The sequence below is a fragment of the Montipora foliosa genome, chromosome 3 (genome assembly GCF_036669935.1).
Source record: "Montipora foliosa isolate CH-2021 chromosome 3, ASM3666993v2, whole genome shotgun sequence".
NCBI classification, from domain to species: Eukaryota; Metazoa; Cnidaria; class Anthozoa; order Scleractinia; family Acroporidae; genus Montipora; species Montipora foliosa.
This window is the reverse complement of record NC_090871.1, coordinates 12192382-12212295: the sequence shown is the minus strand read 5'-3', so window position 1 is coordinate 12212295 and position 19914 is coordinate 12192382. Positions and strand designations below refer to the sequence as shown.

The window sequence follows — 19914 nt, the reverse complement described above, 5'->3', positions numbered from 1 at the left end:
AAGGCGAGGCTACCTCTAATTTTCTTTGCATTTCAATAACATTTGTTAAGATCTGCTTTTCCCGCATATTCATAAATCGCGAAAAAGAAACTTTAAGTTAGAACGCACCGTCCTTAACACGTCCTCATTATTTATATTTTTCTCTCCTCAGACCCCTACCCCCTATACATGTAACACAGAGTACTTAAAGAAGAGAGTTATTGCAAGCAATGTTACTTTGGCTCTATTGAGAAGCTCAGGTTTTTTTTACTTCAGTCAGTTGCAAGATTTTCCAGTTTTCAAAGGGCCATCCCCAGAAAAAACCTAACCTAGCAAAACATAAACGAATCACTTACTTTTTTACTTCGGCTTTCTCTTGCTCCTGTTTCTTTGGCTGAGTCATGGCATGTACTTGTTTCCTTAGTGGCAGATGCTCTATGTACTACAAAAAAATACATGTCGGAATTGACAAAATCGTGCACCGATGGCTCAGTAGCCTGCGTAGCAAGCGTCTCCAGCGGGCGAGAAACGAATTCGTTTTCCTGGCCGCGCGAAAATAGGACTAGCGCAAAAAAAAAAATTGGGGGGGAAGGGGAGGAGAGGAGAAGGAAACGCTTGCGGACAAACCCCTTAATTATGAAAACTCCAGTTAGCTCACGAGCGGGATCTCTGATTGCACAATTCGGAATTTTTGATTGACACCTCAGTCCCTCATGTCACAATAATGTATCCCCAGTAGCAAGCGAATAAATCAGAGAAAGTTATTCGCTTTTGCTGGACTCGTTTTTCGCTCGCTGAAATCACTCACTACGCAGGCTAAATGGCGAAGAGACCTTCTTTTAAAGAAGTGTTACATCGAGCAGTTAGTTCCGTTGTCGATAAAGGATTTAGCGGTGGCTTAAAAGAAGAAGAACAAATTTCGATTTATTAAACAGCTCGACCAAGGGGGAAATTTGCTCGTCCCGCTGGTTTCGGGAAAAGCCTCATTTTCTACGAAAGCAATGCCTGCGTATTAAGGACGGCGCCTACTATTATTATTGCGCATACGTTTTGCGCATCTCGAGATAGTCGGATTTCCTATGGGTGGTGCTTATTAATACAGGGATATTTTTGCGCGGTTAAAACTATACGGAAATAGTAGATCTTAGTAAGTACTCTTGGTATCCAAAGAGAAATCTGGGGGTAACAATGCATTTTTGAGAGATAGTTAAGCTTCAACTTGAGACAGAACGCCATACATTGCTTTGTATTTTAAAGCTCTTTACTAATATTATTTATTATCTTTCAAAAATGCGTGGTTACTCCCAATTTTCTGTTTGGATTTCAATAACACTCGTTAAGATCTACATTTTCTCTATAATCATAAACCGGGGCAAAAATACCTTTGAATTAGTAGGCACCGTCCTAAATAGACCATTTTCGAATTCTCACGGCTGGATTGGATCTAACATGGAATGGAGGCTAATGCGGGCAGATCTTTTCAAATGCAAATTAATTTGCCCGCATAAGCCTCCACTTCATGCTAGATCCAGTCCAACCGTTAGAATACGAAACTGGCCTATTAAGACTTAATTAGTCCTCTCAAAAGTATTGCGAACGATCAAATCAAGAAGGCCTTCAATTAATGGGGATTTCGGCTCATCGGCTGGCTAGTAAACAGGCTCCTAAATGATTAAATCTTACGAGATCCTTGTGTTTTGCACGGCTGTGGAGCTCCTGTAGTGCATTTTCAATGCCAACGCTTCGGGATTTCGAAGCCTTCACATTATTGCAGAAGCAAGTGCGATAGACTATTTGTAGCTGTTCCTTCAATTTTAACATCACTTTCTGGAAAACGTTAAATACACAAGCACCAACAACAAGGTGTTATTATCACTGGACAGAAAATTGTGTTGGAAAAGCTAGTAATTTCGGCGGGCTTGTTTTACAACAACATTCGTTCGGATTTCAGGTACTCTGAAATTTACTAGAAGCACTTTTGTTCACAGCATTTAGAATATTTGCCTTACCAAATTTAAACATTAAAATCTTATCGCCGCGGGAAATTTTTACGACAACATTTCCATAGTTGGGCTTGGAAGCCGCCTTCAGGAAGAGTATCTATTTACTAATATTGGTCAACATTATCGTTATTTACCTTGTCAAATTGCTTTAGATTCTCTTGCCCAAAGTTCAGTTTCGCTATGAAAGACCAACATTTTCTTGGTCAATTTATGACATGCGGTTTTCAAAATGCAGGGGTTTGTCTGCGGTCAGCACTCATGGCCATCCCTCAAACTGACATTTCCCTTCTATTCAACTTACACGACGTACAATCTACTTTAGACCTCAAATCTACTTCAACGACACAAACATTTTAAACAAGCAGAGAAGATTCACAATAGGCGAGGCAAAGAGTTGCACCCGGATCGATGGCTTCTCCTTGCAGTTTCCGATATCCACTAGAGTAACGAGACAAGCTCCCGGAAAGTCGAATTTTTTAGAGTATTGACATAGTGGTACCCAGCAAAACAATTGAACGCTAACCGTCTTCAAAGGGGTTTTTAGACCTAAATACCGTAGATCAGCGCGGCTTAGCTTAGAAACGCTATTTCTTGTTGAACTAAAGCTCCAATTCTGCATGTTTTCATTCTCTTTACAGAGGTAACCTTGTCGTAATAAGATGGGATACTAGGTCGTGTAATTGTTACGAATTGTCCAATGTCATTTTGATGGATGACCATGAGTGTTGACTGTCTGCAAGCCTTTCCTTCTTGTCTCGCCCCACTTTTCGCGCGGCCAACACATTAAAAGTCTTCCATATCCCCCCACGGAAACGCTTGCTACGCAGGCTAATGGCTCAGTTGCAAGGAAGGGAACAATTCCCACCCTGGCCAGAGTTTTTCTCTGTCCTTATGTGGGCCCATTTCCATGAGTAGGGCTAACGCTCACACTACACTCTAATAGTTAAGTCTAATGGCTCAGTTCGTTGAGTATCGGACTTCCACGCGTGAAGGCTCGAACCACCGCCAGACCAACACTCGGTTATTAGAGTAACTGAGGAGAAAGCGCTACCGTCGTAATGACATCTGCAAATGGTTATACTTTCTAGGACGACAAACCGTAGGCCCTGTCTCAGAACTCTTCTTCACAACCCTCTGGGACAAAAAAGAATCCACACACTATTCGCAAAGAGTAGGGCATGGAGTTACCGGCGTTGTGGTATGTCCTTTGAAGAATATCATGGCTGGTAGAGTAAAATTTCGGAAATATGACATGTAGCTACTCTAAACTCCGACCGTAAAGAAAGAGATGATGATGATGAAACCATCACAACAGCAACATGAAAAGAAAGACTGAAAGACAATAACGTGCCCACATTCTGAAAGATTTTGCATCATGGTTGAGATCATCTATGTGTAAAACAATCAAGGTAACAAAGGCTTGGCATTAAACTGTAAACAACAGGCAAAAGAAACATTCCAGCTCAGGTGAGCTCAAAAAAAAAAAAAGATAATCTGGTACTTGTCAATGTCTTGACAGATGGTTTAATAGGCAGAATGAAAATCAGGAACCATCACACCAAAAATGTCAATTATCCACACCGGACAAGGTGTCTTTAACTGCTCTGTTTACGCTGTTGTCAACGTCATTACCTTCCAAATTAACTGTTGGAAGATAATGTGAAGTGCTATTTTCTACCCATGCAAACCACGTGAGCGTTAGCCCTACCAATGGAATTGGGCCCACACCCGGGGGCCCACACAAGGACAGAGAAAATGTCTAACCAGGGTGGGAATTGAACCCACGACCTTCGGGTTAGATCACCGCTGCTCTACCGACTGAGCTACAAGGTCAGACAGGACCCAACTAGTGGTCTAATGCAATTCCTGCATTTTGATTGGCTATGCTACTAGAGAACTATTATTGACAGTCCTCAAGTAGCGAAAAGACTTCAAAAGCGTTATGCTTTCTTTCGTTTTGTTCTCAAATAAATATTTCTTTAACTTGCATTTGCTAACTTTATTATTGCCTTTTCTGTCCGACTAGTTGGGTGATACTAAAACAATTAGACCCTTCGCCCTCAAGGGCCATGGGTCAATAGCCCATTCGGCTTCGCCTCATGGGCTGTTGACCCGTAGCCCTTGTGGGCTACGGGTCCAATAGTAAGTTCTGTTGAAATATAAGTGCCCCACGGCCAACGTTTGCAAAAACAATTACCTTACCTCAGTGTCATACTTTCAATTGCCCTTCATCCTGCAAAGACAGCAAAAATAGTTTCATAACAGCCAGAGGTTACATGTATGTTTTATGCAGATTTTGTGTATAAAAATCAGTGGATTGGGATTGCAATCAAAGTGTCAAAATCACAGTGTCTTAAAAATTTCACTGAAGGATAAACCCTTGCCAAAGACAACATAGTCCACAAACTATGAGCAAAAGCAAAATCATGCAAGGTTCAGTTGTTCCGTGCTAGCAGATGCCTCTTTTCCTTTGCATTCACTGGGCTGACGAGTATGGGAAAGAGACCTCTGCATGCCATGGGTCGAAACTCACTTTCATCCAACCATCGTCCACGACCTTAGATGGCATTGTTCAAAATGCATGCCCCATGATATGTTTGCTGACTGTGACTTGAGCCCACTGTGACCCACGCATTCCTTCAGTAATTTCGCTGTTGTTAAGTGAGCCCGCACAAGACAAAGTTTAACGTGAGGATAACCGCGGCGCAACACAGTGAGTTTCAACCTGCGGCAGAGGTCTCTTTTCCTGTACTCATCAGCGCAGTGGACACAACAAGAAGACACCTCTGCTGGCAGGGAAGTTCAAGTTCCGCAATCATTTGTGAAAGTTTCAAGAAAGTAGTAACTCTCATGCTGCATATGTCAATAAAAATAACGCCTGATCCCTTATACATGTACTTGAACCATTCATGTGCAAATTTTGATAAATTTTGTGAAACTGTGTTTCATAATGTTGACTGATTTACAGTCAACAAGGTCTGGAAGGGGTTTCGCGTAATCCGTGAGTTGATGCCAAAAAAACCGTAAATCGGGAAAACTGAAGAAATACAGCTGTGATTCGTGAATAATATATTAACCGTGACGCGTGATCCTTTAAAGTTTTAGTGCGTGAATCAAGATTTCTGCCTTTATAATGTCGTGAACATCAGTCAACCCTTCACGAATACATGTAATTTGTCTGTCAAGATGGTTCGAAAAAGGTCTTCTTTCATTGTCATGTACTGACATAATCTACCATTGCTGTGTTTCGTACTTGACCTCTCTTGACTCATTTGTAGTTGACATGAACTGAGATGAGGGACGCGTTGAAAGACGACATGTTGTAATCATCTGTCCAAGTTACTGCCAATCAGAGCTTGGTTCGTTAGAAAATGAAAAGCTGCCTGTCAAATTTGTAACATGTGTTCACGTCCGGGTCGCCTGGACGTTTTCACATGCGAATTGTTGCAATGGCGAGCGCCCAAGTAATCGTACCGTCTAAACTAACTCGAACTTTATGACAGGTCGTTAACATCATAAAAAAATCAACGACCACGGAAGTTTTGAAGTTACAAAACAAAATGTGAAAGAGAAGAATTGTAGAGTTAGGATATAACAACAATGAACTTCATTTATACTTTATCAAAGTCAAACAAAGAGCGAAGAATCGTCGGGTTATGGATTCCTGGAATCGTTGATTTCATCACCAACTTTTTGTTGCCTTCCCATCTCAGGGTCAACTGATACGACCCAGGGGCGGATCCAGAAATTCCTGAAAGAGAGGGCCGAAGAAATTGCGGCGAGAGCACTAAAGGAATTCGGAATGTCGAAAGCAAAGTTCAAAACTGGCACGCAGATTTGAATACTCTGTTCAAATTTCAAAACAACTGGTCGCGCATGACATACATGTCATGAATTGGCTTGACTGTATTCATTTGGTTGTTCCTTGGAGTGTGTGATGAGTAGATAACTAGCCCTCAATTTTTCTTACATTATACATTGGTTTAGACCCCACCTTCAGGATAAAAATCCCACAATCAAATTCCATTGTATTGCTTTAAGGGTCCCCTCTGCAATATTCTGCTTCCATTCTTGGGTGTCCCATTCCCTTCCAATGAATATATGACCTTTCTTTATGAAACCCCTGCAAAATGTGACAAAAACGTTGATAAAAAATGATGCTTGGTAAGTGATTGAGTGAGACTTAATGCCAGACGATTTTACTCGTCAATTTCAGACTGGTGGTTCAGGAGTCAGTGGGTTCACAAAATCAGTCAGAAAAAATTGCTTGCAGAAAAATTCTCCATGAACAAACCCAGAGAGACTACTTAACACCAAGAGCCCCAAGTAGGAGTCTCCATGCCCTTTAATTTCTTGAGTCCCTTCCCGGAGAAGATTTACTTTTAGAATACTTCCCAGGGGAGATACCACATTCCCACAGCTGAAGGAGCCAATCAAAGCAGATCATATCTCAACTAGGAAGTTTTTGAAAAATAAAATAAAAGGTTGACTTCATTGCCTTCACTGTAGTGTGGAGGATGGACGCTCCAGCCAATTTCAGTTCTGACTATAGGAATACAACCTCGCCAAGTAAACACCATTTCTCTGTTCCACCTATCACAATGTTTTACATGTATATGACCTTCTGTTGGTCATGAAATACTACGGTAATCTTTCTTCCAAGCATTCCTTCATCCCCTACAGCTGTCTGTAACAAATTTTATGACATGAGAGGGCAATGTACACGTAGGAGAGGAAGTGCAATTTAAGATAATCATTTATTTATTCATTTATTTTTTTTTTCGGAAAATTACGGATTGAAATACACAATTAATTTTATTAATAATTCAATCTTTTGGATAAACTTACCAATAACACTTTGCACCATCCCTAAAGTAATAAAGGAAACTTCCGAGAGATGGATCACATAATTCTTCTCTTGTTTCTCCATCCTTATGTGAGATTAGTTCCCCTTTATACTCAGGAAGAAAAATCTCCTTTCATGAATGGTTTTGTGGTAAATAAGCCTCTTCCTAACATATCAAATCAAATTGGTCAAATTGAATGCAAGATAATATTGCAGTACTTAAGGAGCTCAGAGCACATAAGAAGTTTGATTGGAGTGCACAAAAGGTGAACAAGAGTTGCTAGAGGAATTAGCTTCTTGTCAGTGCTCTGTAAAGTTGTAAAGTGCAGGCCACAGATGGTTTTTAATCACATGATGAGACGGTCATATTGGTGTACAAAACAATAGCAAATTATGGCTCACTGATGTTCTGCATTATAATAGAGTCAAATTCCCAAAAGACTTTTTTCCCTATCGTTCTGTGTACCAACATGGCTGCTGTGACGTCAGGTGAAAACCATCTATATCATATCCTGATGAACAATCAGTAAAAGCATTAAATTAAATTCAATTCTCTTATAACATGCTTTCACACAGACTTATCAAGGTAAAACATATCATGTAATGACAAATATTAAGGTGCAATGTGTTTACATCATGCAACAGATTACCTAATCTACAATTCAAACACTGAGCCATTGGCGTATAATTAAGCAGGTATACATTAGAAACAAAATAAAAATTCAAGTGAAGCTATGATCTTCGCAGTTATGAGAGCAATTTTTGCAATTGCTTTGAGAAGCCTGAAAAATTCAGGACTTCAACGGGGTTTGAACCCGTGACCATTACAACCCACAGATGGCCAGCTCCCAACGTCAGTGGCTTCATAGCTTAGTTGGTTAGAGCGTCGCACCGGAATCGCGAGGTCACGGGTTCAAACCCCGTTGAAGTCGTGAATTTTTCAGGCTTCTCAAAGCAATTGCAAAAATTGCTCTCATAACTGCGAAGATCATCACTTGAATCATATCCGCAGTTATATGATTCATTTCAAAAATTCATCATTGATTTATTCTCACGGGACCATTAGAACCCACAGATGGCCAGCTCCCAACGTCAGTGGCTTCATAGCTTAGTTGGTTAGAGCGTCGCACCGGAATCGCGAGGTCACGGGTTCAAACCCCGTTGAAGTCCTGAATTTTTCAGGCTTCTCAAAGCAATTGCAAAAATTGCTCTCATAACTGCGAAGATCATAGCTTCACTTGATTTCATATCCGCAGTTCATATATGATTCATTTCATATACCATTTCATCATTAAAATAAAAATTAATAACAATTATATGTGAAACAGCAAGTTGAAGTGACAATAGTTATGCAATAGGTCATGATCACATAACAATTGAGACTATTTACAACAAAATAACAAATAAAATAAGAGCTGGACAAGTAACAATAATATTCATTTACAAGCAATAGAGCGATTTTCAATTGAGTGTCGTAAAACCAAAACCAAAGTAATTACTTTAGCCAATCAGAAAGGACGGAGACAATCCGGTAAACCAATCAAGAATTGGAGTAATTACACGTAACCGACACAAAGCGCGGGAAAATGTCCACGCGCGAGCCACGATTGGTTTTGGTTTCACTTCTGATTGGTTGAAAAAGTAGCGCAAGAACTTTGAACCAATCACTGAGTGAAGTAATGCAAAACCAAAGTAATTATCTAATTACTTTTGACACTCAATTGAAAACCACTCTAACATGTGAAAAGGTCTAATTAGTTGCCGTGGTTAATGCGATTTTTGGAGTGGAGTTCATGCCTTTTGTTAAGGCCGTGCGGATTAGGTATAAATAATAACTATTGTGTCATCCAATAGGCTTCTCTGTAGTAGTAACTGGCCTAAATTGAAAAACACCAGAAAACAGTAAACTTACTGATCATGTTTCAACTGGTGTTAGCTAATAAATATAGCACACGAACGCTCTTTTGCTTCTTTTTTTTTTTTTTTTTTTTGTCTTTGTTAGGTTTTGTTCCTTTCCAGTTAAGCGCCGATCAACTGAAACTTCAACATCCCCTCCCCCCTTTTTCCGGGCAAACCACGGGCATTTAAACTTTTGAAGATTGGACTGTTCAAATTCCCGCCCCCTTGGACCAAAGTAGTATCCAAATGCCCTACCCTGTCGTCAGATTTGTCTGTCTGTCCCCAACTTTTGAAGACATTTTTTGTTAAGTTTCGATTTGATCGGCGCATTATAAATAATAATTATTGCCAGTTTGTATTACTTACCGAAGTTTTTCGGATACGAGGCGCACTCGGTTGTAAGACGCACCTTTAACTTTCAAAATTGATGGCATTTACGTCACAAACTGAAAATCTCATCAAAATACTCGGTTCTAAGCCGCAATTTGGTTCAACTCATCGCTAGTTATGCTGTCTCAACTGAAGGTTGTAGTGTAGGTCAAGAACAGTGGAAAAATTCGCGACGAACGTTGGTGCGAGGCCACCATTTTGGAATCGCAGTAAGGGGAAGACTGGGACGAGTTTAACATACAAGATGGCAGCAAAGGATCAAACCTGGGAAAGAAGTTTCCGGTTCTCATCGTTGACAAATGCTTCCCCAAGAACCATCCATTGAACAAGATCTTCAATTGGCACACACTGAAACTGAGCTAATCTTGCATGCCAAACATGAAAACAATAATTGGATCCCACAACAAAAGAGTTCTTTCAGCATACACCACCCAAACACCTGGAGAACAGCATGACACATGTAACTGCGAAAGAAAACCAGAATGTCCGCTTGATGGTAAATGCCTCCAAACTAATGTATCTATCAAGACATTGTCACCTCCACTGACACAACGACTGAATCATACGTTGGACTAGCAACTAATTTTAAAGAACGCTTCAGAAACCACCATTCATCTTCATGCCAGCAAGCGAAACGAAACAGCTTTAGCTAAAGAAGATTATGAAAAGACGATATCAGCACTTTTTTAGTGTCAAAATTTGTTTTCACAATTTCCATCTGAAAGCTGAAAAGTTCGGTATTATCGTCTGTTTGTGCCCATTCTGTTGTTGGTTTTGTCATTCTCTTCTAAAGCAAAAACTTGTAAAAGATCAGATTTAATGACGATTGGCGATGTGACATATATTCCTAATTATCAACTGCGCAACTTTTTCGTTGAGAAAAGGATTAAAAGTGAGTTCGGTGGTTACGGCTGTTGTATCCGAGTACTAGTTGACCAAAAAATTGAGCAAATTGTACCTAAAATAACGTGGGTGACAAATTACTCCTTAATTTTGGCGCAAATTTTCAGCGTTAATTTATAATTTCACATGTGAAATTACTGTTGCTGTGGCAATTTTTGCTACAGTGCCAAAATGGCGTCCAGGTTTGAAAAAAACCCGCGTCTTACGAACGTAATTTGTAACCCATGATGTTAATAGTTAATCAAATGGTGTACTCGTGAAATTAGGGAATAATTTCACTTGCGTTTTCTCCAAAGTCAAATTATTTCCCTCGCCTGAAGGCTCTGGAAATTCAATATTTGATTTTGGACAAAACGCGCGAGAAATTATTTCCTAATTTCACTCTTTATTACACCCATTTAGAAATCACTGGTGCACCTTGCAATGTGATTGGCTCTCAGCAGTGCGATTTATTCCCAAATCGGATTTTTTTTGCTCTGCATCGCTCCATTTCCCCAGCCAATGAGAATGGGCCACTAAAACAAAACAACCAATCAGATTTCAAGGCTTGTTTAAGGTAACCAATCAAATTGCAGGAAAATGAAAGACAAAGAAAATCATTGTGTGGCCAATTTTGCAACTTTTGTTCCCGACTGGATCAATAAAATTCTGGCACTGTCTAAAATCCTGTATTTTAGCGATTAAATAATTATTGTGTGATATCTAAATGGATGTAATAAAGTGGTAATGGAACTATGTGTCGTGCAATTTTGGTCTGAGATCATACTTGTGATTTCAAATCGAATTCGCGCTTAGCGCTCGTTTGATTTTGAAATCACACTTATGATTTCAGACCAAATTGCACTGCATTCAGTTAAATTACTGTTATTCACCAATTGATAACCCATACTAATAATACTCTATCAAGTGGAGAATAGTAAATACTATAACTTTTCAAGGTTTCAACTTTTACTCACAAATTGTAAACAACTTTTCCTTCCCGCCATCTCAGAGGTACAGAGGTTTCAGGTTACAGAGGTCTCAAAGGTTTGGCTGGCTTCACTCAGACGTTGAACTTCATCGACCGATAGATTTGTGTAAACGCAGCAGCTAAGGCAACATGACAAGGCCATGTAAGTCACGCTCCCCGTCGAGAGAGATTTCCCGCCAGCACTTTGGGAAGATTGGCAAAGGAAATATCTGAGCCAAGATAACTAGCTAGAGCGAGAACTTAAATTATATTCTTGGGTTGCATGTCGCGCAAGTGAAAACATAAATCGCTTACCACTTACGAAATTGAGTCAAGAAATGGAAATGTTATAGAAGAGGAATAAATAAACAACGGGTCCAAGTCTCAGTGCTGTGCGTTGTTCCGTACTTGAGTTATTCGGCGAAATTTATTACTCAAATTTGTAGAGTTTAGTACGGAGGCGCCATGTTGGTGTACTGCTGAAGTACACCAACACAGCGGCCGGAAACCTGTAGAAACATCTGGAGTTTGGCTGTCTTTAACACTTTCTGCACAATAATGAGCTAGAAAACATTCGTATAGACACGTCTCCTAGTATATTGGCTGTTTAGGCCACAAAAACACGAGGGAAATAGATGTTTTTATGCAACTGGCATGTTTTTCGAAAGCTGTCAACATGTCACGCACTGTGAAAAACTCTGAAATTCAAACTGCTCTATTTTCGAAACGAAGCACGGTACCGAGCTGAAAACATGCAAACAGATATATTTTTAAAAACTCTTATAGCTGATCAAGACAAAAACTCAAAAGGCTCTTTAGTTTTGTAGTTTCTTTTTGTGACGTCACGTGCAACCCAAGAATAGCCTGACAAGCCACAAGCAGTAATCTCCACCACAGTCACCTAATTAAACCATGATCAGTGAGCTTCACCGCTCAAATGGTTGCTTCCTAAGCAGTAGTGGAGATTTGAGAGAGGTTATATGTGTTTGGATAATATACAATTTCATAAGGATTTAAAAAGACCCCTCGAGCTAACGAAAAAGGAAGAAGAATCATTCTTGGAAGCAGAGTTAGTATGCCAAAAACTGGATGCAACGACAATTATAAATTACAACCTGTACATGTAAAACGAGCTGTTATTAAGGTCGATCACCGGTGACAACATTTGCAAGGATTGCACTTTTTGTGTGAGACAATAGCGAGGCTGCAAGAATTTGATCGGATATTTGTTAACTAGAGATCAAGAAATAAACTGATAATCGCGGGAGAACGCGTTTTTTAAAAAAATAATTGTCCTGGCAATTCAGGTTGATGCATTGTTACGAGGCTATAACACTACTTTCCTTATACGGAACCAAAATTTCAGGAAAGAAAACAGATAATAACCGCGACCTTAGGTATAAGCCTGCAGCTTTATCGCTTCACATCAACGGGCCCTTTACTTCTATGAGATACAGAGAACTAATTAGTGCGATTATCGATCACATAAATAAGATCTAAAAACTAAACTCCACCATCCTTGAAACCAGGTCCGGCAAGCAGAATAAATGAAATTTGGAACGGATTATGCCACTCAATTCCCTGTTAATAACGCTTAATACTAAGGGATATTTTGGTTCAAAGCGATATAGTTCACCCACGAAGCACAGACGCCAACAAAGGGGCCGACCATTTAACTCTTGAGGGGGGGAGGAAGGGGGGTGGGTGACTTTGAAAAAAAATTTCCTGCAAGGGCTTGTTGGAAGAAAAAAAATGCAGGCATCACAAATGAAATAGAAAAAAATTCTTGCACTGCTGCAAGCAAGAAAAAAAAAATGCTGCAAAGCTATTTCATCATTCCTGGGGGGCTTTACGAAATCCCAGCAAAACTGCAACCATTCCAGATAATCTGCAAGCCAGCAAGCTACTCTGGGTAGCCTATTAAAATAACAAAGTGACATTGATTGGTCTAAATAACACTCTGGTTAGCCTACAGTTAGCTTAGGTAGCTTGCGGTTTGCCCTTATAATGGGATAAGGGATTTCTTGCTTGCTCAGTTCACATGGCACCAAGTCATAAAATAACAAAGTGACATTGATTGGTCTAAATAACACTCTGGTTAGCCTACAGTTGGCTTAGGTAGCTTGCGGTTTACCCTTATAATGGGATCAGGGATTTCTGTCCACTTTTAAATTGTAACTAATGCTTCTAGTAGTAATTACCATGCTATGAGCATTTCTGAACTGCTTTTTGCTATTTTTACCTTTTTTTTTTAATTAAGAAGCTAAGCATTTTCAAATCTACCTTTGGAGCATCACTTTATAACATGAGAATATTGTTATTAGGTAATATTAAATGATTCTAAAGAATGACATTCCGAAAACATGTCGCTATACAAGAATGATTTTGTATAGCTTTGATTTTAATGTTTTGCAGCTCCATATATTAGAACTATTACTGCAATAACCACAATGTAAATGTAAATACACTCTGTAAATGTAAACACGACACTTTTTTGAGGAAAAAAAAGCCTGCAGAGAAATGAGGAGAGAAAAAAATATATCCTGCAGAGCATTTAGGTGGGAAAAAAAAGTGTCCCAATTTAAGTCTAAGCATTTGCTACCTATTTTCAACAATAAGGTAAGGGTAAAGGTTAGCGTTATTTTTAGCTTTGGGTAAATGCAGCAGTTAATCTTCACTTAAAGAGCAGCCTTTGGGGGACACTTTGTGACATAAATTGTTTGTATTCTGAGACACAAGTGATGTTGAAGTTGGCTAGAAGAGCAAGGGGACACTTCGTGACGCTTATTGAAATCCGCGTGCGTCTAATTAGGACGCACCTGGACATATCTCAGTTTGCTAGAAAAAAAAAATTTCTGACCAGAAATCACCCACCCACCCTCCCCTCTCAAGAGTTAAATGGTCGGCCCCTAAACCAGAGTGGCACGATTCATACAACCAAGAAAATGGCGCCTGCATATCTTATTGTGTTTAACTGACGCAAGTTTTGACCCGTAAAAGCCATATAGGTTCACCTATGCACAGTCTTGGGGAACTGTGGGGTCTGTTCAGAATCTGGGGACATTTTTGAGTAACTCGTAAAATGTCCTCGCAATTGAGTGATTTTTACTATTGGGGAAACGTGTTATTCGTGATTTCGTTTTACTCAGGTTTGGAAAGTCTTGGAATTTTCTTTATAGTTATGTCGTGAAGATCGTAAATTAACTTGTAGTTTAAATTAGCATGCGAAGATGAGATCAATCAGTTCAATACAATAAGATATCCAGGGACAACATGACAATAGATTTTACGAGAATTGACATTTTCAATGTCTACGGATACCCACCATTGAAAAGTTTTTTTCAGATCATAACACTGGGCAAGAAAAAGGGTGGCAAATGCGATGAAAAAGTAAGAAAAATGGACATTTTGACATCAGAGGGAAAAACGCATAGCTGAAGTAAAGGGCACCGTTTATGAATCAAAACAAAAAGATCAAATACTTTGACGGTAGCGAAATTCATGACGTTCTCGTTGCCGTCGGTGTTCCTTCTAAATTCGAAGCTTTTCAAGGTTAGGTTAGCAATACCAGTTCTTTTAGTAGTTTTTTTAAAGTTCCATCCAGCTTCCATCAATACTTTCTTTGACGGTCAATACTGTAGACTGGGGTGATGAGCGGCAATAAAAGCAAAGAGACGCCAGTGCTCGGTAAGAAACAGCTCCTCGTGGCAAACCACATAAAGAGGGAACACCAACCTCGGCTATGTCTGGAAAGAGATCAACCAAACGTGCGATGTCCTCTTTGCTTAGTGATATTCCCTCCACGCACATCGCGAAAATCTCGTGCTTTTGAATGGCACAAATGATGGACTCAAGACCCACCTTACAAAAAGCTAGTCTAAGAAAACGCAAGGACGAAAAAGAGGCATTGCTAATTCCTCTGTAAGTCAAATTTTCACAGCCGCCTACGTTTAATATTCCTAACGAGGGTATGCTTCCGGTAACAAAAACTAGATGGCTGTCATCCAACATTGTTTGGCTCAAGTTGAGCTCCGCAATGTTAACAGCTCGAATAACTGGATATTTACAAAGTTCACCTTTCATTTTTGCCATGTTAAGAACTGTCAGTCCAGCACAGTTTTCCACTATTTTGCAGAATGTTGCCCAGGTTGTTTTTGCGCCACTTAAATCAATAGAGCGGAATAGACTAGGCCTCCATTGGACTGCTATGAGAAAGTTATCCACTGTCTCCTTTGATGTGTTCTGTGCTTTTACAACGGAGAATTCATGATTTCTTGCGTACTTAATCAGAGTTTTGTCGTAAGAAATTTGCAGCCAAGCCTTGCACACTAGAGAAGCGGTTCTTCGAACAAATTTGTAGGGTAAATATGAGAAAACGTGAAGTATGATGCTTTGAGGCAAGGTATCCATTTATCTTCAGACAAGTAGCTACGAAATTCATTCACGTATAAGGCCATTTAAGTGACAGTCTTATCACGTAGATTTAAGAGTTGCTAATGCTGTCAGATTCTCAGGTCCCACCAAAGAAAAGTATCTGTTTGAATTTTTGGTCTAAAGATCTAAAAAAGCAACTGTGTATTACAAGTGAGGCAGCAAATTATCAATGGAACTTTCTTTCTGAAACGACTTATCAAAGCACGGCAATACCCATTCAAGGAACCCTTATCATACTTCAAAAAGGGAATGGAACTCAGTATCTTGAGACGACAACTTGATCTTTTGATATTCTAAAACAACAACATTTGTACTTACCTTAATGGATTTTTGGATTCTTAAATAAAGCAACACGTTTTTCACGTCCTTGATAATCGTGCCAGTTTCTCGTTTCCCCACCAAAGAAAAGAACCTGTTTTACATGATGTTTGGTCTCAAAATAAAAGTAACCAACTGCGAGGAACAAACTAAAAGGCACATTATCAAAGAAAGTTTTGTTCTCCAACGACCTATCGAAGCACAGTTGTTTCAAACCGAGAATAGCATTTTTCTCAGCACTACGATGCTGCGGCTAATTCACAATAATACAATGACTGCATAGACTTGTCAAATAGGAGGAAAAAGTACGTATCTTAATACAGCATTTTCAGATGTCAAACAAAAACTAGTGACAATAGGTAATAAAAGACTTTTTTCTTTCTTTTAACCTTAACTGACCCTTTTAAGATTAGTTTGCTGAATAGTAGGCATCTTCTTTAAGTTCGTTTATGCTACCGTTTTTCTCTTATTTAAGTCGTTTTCTTTCAAAGACAGCCGTGCAGCAATAAATATTGTTAACCGCTTAGCAAAACAACCCCCGCACTCACTGATAGTGCGAGAAATCTAAACGTTCAAACACTGACTTTTCATAAGAGTTTGTAATGACATTATATCGAGTTTGCTAGCTTATCCTTTACGCAGTCATATGGATCAAGTTGAAAAAAAGGTACAATATGGCCATACTTTGTCTAGAACATTACTTTGGCATGACGTTTTCGTAAGTTGAATCTATTAGCCTCAGGCTACGAGGAGTGTAACTGAGACCCCATAATCACGACTCTATTTGCAGTAAGTTAATGGGTACACACATCATATCGCTTTTTCAAAAGATTCCCGAAAACTCTTTCCCGCTTAATTACTTTTTTGGCAGATGTTTGTCAGATACTCCCGTTTTCACTATTGTAGACGCCACAAGACAATATTTCGCGCGCATTTTTTTCGTCATGATTTTGGCGGGAAGTAGGTCGGATATGGTCTAATGACTCTGCCGAGAGAGAACATTATTTTTGAAAAAAAAAATAGAAAAAATGCGCAATGAGAATTTGTCAAAAGTGTTAAATCTAGACAGCTCAGAATTTTTTTGCCTAATTGTCTCCTTGCGTCCGTCCTATATAGAGGTAGAGGATATTTTTGTTTGGTCCAATTTTCGCTTTAAAGCCAAAACCTTTAGTAGAACCCATTTACTGAAAACTAACATTAAGAAAATTGCCTGGGATGACAATTGCATTTCGTATTACCACGTTGTTGTGCACATCTGAATAAACATTCCGATAAGAGTAAAATGACCCTACGGTCGCAGATAACTTAGTGGGGACTCACATCATATCAGTATGCCAAAAGGTTCACATCAGTCTGGGAGAGGGTCTATATTTTTACCACGGCAGGGTAGCCTTTCAGTTACCTGTGGAGAAACAGAATCGATAAATGAAAATTAACACTAAAAACCAAAGTAGTAATAAAGTTGCCACCGATATCATGGGGTTTACGTTTTTAAATATTCGAAGAACTACTGCCACAAGCCCACTATATTAGATTTCAACTACATCTTACAAAGGCGTTTTTAAGAGTCAAATGACACCAACACGCAATGAAATGTCCTCTTCTTTCTTTTACTTTTCACGGACCTCTCTAAGATAGTTTGCAGCAAAATCATGGGCAACCATACCATTTCTTGGTCGTCAGCTGATGAGAACCTTTAACTTCATGTTATTTGAGAAGTTTACTTTCAGAAGACAAAAGACCAATTCGGCTAACGCAATGTTGTACCCAAATCAAATCTCTTGGGGTTAAGATTCTTTGTGTATTGCATTTGCATGAGTACCTTGACTTTTACTTCAATTGGGACCTTAAAACTGGGCATTAAGTTGGCATCTTAGGCGGCTTGTCTACACGAAAACGATCTTCTCCCTTTGTTTTGTCTATCACGTGCTAACTATTTTTCTTTAATTTTGTATGTCAGTAAATTCAGTCGTAACCGTTCCATCGAAAAGAATTCTAGTTCCCAAAAAAAACAAACAGGCAGCTAATAATTGTCTAGCAAAAATGAGAACGGCGCCGAGAGAATTCTGTCTACGCCGAGACAATTCTGTTTACGCCGAGCTGCAGCAATGACCCTTTGCAGACCTTTGCATCCGGCATGAGGTATTAGCACAAAACGGTGCTTTCAAACAGTCATGAAAATACTTGCTACATTTCATCCACATGATCTTATGGCAATTTTCATAACGGTTTTGAACATTTTCCCCTGAATGTTTAATTCAGAGGAAAATGTTCAAAACCGTTGAGTAGATACAACGCCATTTCAATGATGAGTTTTGCGCCATTTTAACCATTTTAATTTATACTGCATGCATCAGTGCATGCAGATAAAGAATTCAGATAGCAAGTATTTCTTTCGATCGCTTCATAGGGAAAAATCTTTCTCTTTTTAGTTTTACAAGGGTCATTTGATTGTACTGATTGAATCCTAAGTTCTCCACGCTACACAATAAGTCTAATAAGTTTGTCTTTACATGCTATGCTAAGTATTCACACTAAATCATGCGAAAGGCATATCTCTCTCTCTGCGTTAGATATACAGAGAATATATGAGTAAAATGAAAAGAACCATAGAAAGCGAAAACAGAGATGAACAACAACATACCTTTCAGCGAATGATTCAACATCACCGCATGATATCGTGTTTTGATATGAGGTGCCCGTAAAAGGTCGTAAAATGGTTCAATGCTTAAAATTAGGAGTGTTTAATGACTCCATAATCAATTGGAGATAAGTTAATGGGGACATACAGTGCTTGCGGCATTTTCCGTCGCATTCTTTGTTTTTATCGTTTGTTTCATTTTACAAGAAAACACCTCGCGCGAGTTTCCCTCGTCTCGCGGGAAGCAGTTTTGCTGTCATTGACTTCGCGGAGAGAGATAGAGTAGTCCGCCGTGTTTTTGAAAGCAAAAGATGCATGTAACTAAATAAACTAAAGAGCAATGAGATTTTGTTACTAGACTTCTGTTGAATCTGGAAGGTTGACATTCGGCTTTATCTTTCCGTCGCCTTCGTTTAAGAACGGATGTTTCGTTTGGTCGTATCGTGGTTATTATTTTTTTCCCAATGCCTTTTATATTAATACAGAAATGTTATTATCGTTGTTGGGGTTGCTTTTCTTAATTGCCGGAAAAAAAAATTAAGGTTTTGTTTTTGTTTGTTTGTTTGTGTAAACATAGTTCATATAGATGAACTGCTTATGAAACCCGGAGAGAGAACAGTACTGTCGCACTTCATGTTAACTTGACCGTGACGTACCATGCACAATCTGTTGTCCTCGGTTCTCAACTGAATTTTGAATAAATTAATCGAAACTATTGATTGGCTTTCTTTTAGAAAAATCGCGTGGTTTGTGCATGGTTAGGGCCAAAACAGAGAACAAAGTTGAACAAATTTGTTCACTGGTATGCTAAGTGACCTTTCTAGACAAGGGCATAAGCTTTCCTCAAGCTATCCTATCCCTTTAAAATTACTTACTTTCAACTGTCGTTCCCCTGCTTTGGTATAGGATCTGTATGTGTTTGCTGAAGGAACGTTAAACATTGTGCCAACAGATATTCAACATGTATACAGATTGCTATTCAAAGTTTATAGCGATGTGACTTTCCAGAGGAGACAAGAGATCCTCGCGTATCGTCACAAACTCGAAAATTCACCACTCGTCTGGATGTAATTCAATTCTGAAATTCAAGAATTCCGTACAAATGAAAACGCAAGAAACGTGTTGTAATACCTCGCACAAAATAAAAGCGTTTTTAAGCGTGACTGCTCTTGACATGTATTACAATAAATCAGATGACTTAAAGTCTCGATTCAAGGCGCATACTTTTTTGAATCGATTGCATGCTGATGAATACAATGTGTCTGCACTCCCTTTAATAATCGGCTTTACGTGACGCCACCAGTCGGTGCGTTTTTTTAAATAAAGATACTTTAAATATGTCAGTCAACCATTGTTAAATTGTGTCCGATGAAAACCGATTTGTGCATGCGCTATAAATTGCTTATCAACAGCCTTGATCAATTTTGTGTTACCACAATGAAAGGAACGTCTGCGTCGAGCGTAATATATAGCCGTTCACCAGAACGTTTTGTCAGGATCGGTAAGAGGCCTCTTAGGAGGGTTCCAAGGTTTGCATCAATGCGCGGCAGCG

At 39.2% G+C, this 19914-nt stretch overlaps 1 long non-coding RNA gene and 1 other non-coding gene across 21 annotated transcripts in view; one reads left to right on the top strand and one right to left on the bottom strand.

Annotated features, from left to right (window-relative positions):
- Positions 1 to 19626, bottom strand: part of LOC137996772 (uncharacterized) — a 26846-nt gene extending 7220 nt beyond the window's left edge. Inside the window, exons 1-9 of one of the 20 annotated variants that reach the window (XR_011122377.1) lie at positions 19238 to 19586; positions 10977 to 17123; positions 9382 to 9581; positions 6831 to 6994; positions 5977 to 6105; positions 5600 to 5733; positions 4185 to 4215; positions 2117 to 2160; positions 336 to 421 (exon numbers count right to left, since the gene is read on the bottom strand). This is a non-coding gene — a long non-coding RNA (uncharacterized lncRNA). Of the gene's footprint in view, positions 1 to 335; positions 422 to 2116; positions 2161 to 4184; positions 4216 to 5599; positions 5734 to 5976; positions 6106 to 6830; positions 6995 to 7230; positions 7341 to 9093; positions 9582 to 10437; positions 10536 to 10976; positions 17124 to 17387; positions 17687 to 18365; positions 18569 to 19237 lie in introns of those variants that run through there. The other 19 variants (XR_011122360.1, XR_011122372.1, XR_011122378.1 and 16 more) reach the window with 19 other exon arrangements.
- Trnas-gga (transfer RNA serine (anticodon GGA)) lies at positions 7688 to 7760 on the top strand. Its single transcript has one exon. It is a non-coding gene; the product is annotated as a tRNA-Ser (tRNA).
- Positions 19627 to 19914: the final 288 nt, after the last annotated feature.